The sequence below is a fragment of the Salmo salar genome, chromosome 01 (assembly GCF_965601325.2).
Source record: "Salmo salar chromosome 01, fSalSal1, whole genome shotgun sequence".
Classification (NCBI taxonomy): Eukaryota; Metazoa; Chordata; class Actinopteri; order Salmoniformes; family Salmonidae; genus Salmo; species Salmo salar.
The window spans coordinates 43,843,916-43,845,000 of NC_138291.1; the positions used below are offsets into that span (position 1 = coordinate 43,843,916).

Sequence of the window (1,085 nt, forward strand, 5' to 3'; positions counted from 1 at the left end):
CACTGAAGAGTACTGCTATGTGCTTATATATCTATATTGAATTAAACCTCTTCAACATTGCTCTGCTGATGGAACCACATTTGTTAACAAACCACTGAATATCTCAAATCAGACGTAAAACCATTGAAACCATGTAGATCTACTGAACTGGGATAGGTATAGTAGGCTACTGTGTGTATCTGACGCTGAGGTGGAATGTAGTAGTGTTTAGTAGGTAGAAACCCCAGTCTAAAACAGGCCTAATTATCCCCTCACAAAACTTTTACAGCCTGGCTAATGATTCATTAATAGTTAACTCTCACACCACAGTCTAAAAACTTGACTTTCTAGTAAAACTGTAGGTGATTAAACAGAAATAAGACATTAGGCTATACTGGACACTCACAAAGGACAGACTTATAAACAAAACAATACAGTCTACTGATTTGTGAAATAATTCAGGTTACTACTAGTTTATTGGAAGGTTAGTGGTCAAATGCACATACTTAAACCCTCATTAATCATCATTAAAACATAGGTGCTGGGCTATTAAAGAATACTAGTATAGAACAAGAAGGCCGCACACTGTTAAAGCTCCCAATTCACCGATTTATTGAGAACGTTTCGATCCGAAACGGATTATCCTCTCATATTCTGTATATACTATAGTAATAAGCGATCTACCACATAGAACATAATCAATTCTCAAATAAAAATCAGCGTTGAGCTCTGGTGCAATATCCTGTGCAGTTCCTACCATAGTTCCTGACACAAGTGGGTTTGACTCCCTGCGAAATTTGATCCTGCATTTGGCCCTTTAAAGGAATAAGGGATGCATTTAGGGACTGGAGAATCGGGATCCACAGCACGGTGGCACAGTCCCCTGAACTCTCTCAGTCTCTCTACGTGCATGAGAGACACGGACAACCGGGGTTATACCGGACGATAGTACAGCATGAAACGTTGAAAGAAGAGGAATAGCAGGCTAGGGATACAGTCAGAGAGTGAATGTTAATTGCAGCGTGATGTGATTTACCAGGGCGAGTTTACTAGGCTACGTGAAGCAAGAGAGAGAGCTGACTGACTGCAAGACTACAAAGTCACAA

At 40.2% G+C, this 1,085-nt stretch overlaps 1 protein-coding gene across 3 annotated transcripts in view; it reads left to right on the plus strand.

Moving 5' to 3' along the window:
- The first annotated feature begins 801 nt into the window (after nucleotides 1-801).
- Nucleotides 802-1,085, plus strand: part of plekhh1 (pleckstrin homology, MyTH4 and FERM domain containing H1) — a 66,119-nt gene continuing 65,835 nt past the window's right edge. For 2 of the 3 annotated variants that reach the window (XM_045717964.2, XM_045717970.2), the window contains exon 1: nucleotides 802-1,085. This exon is cut by the window's right edge and continues 1 nt beyond it. The gene's annotated coding sequence lies outside the window, so the exon portion shown is untranslated. The other variant, XM_045717965.2, reaches the window with a different exon arrangement.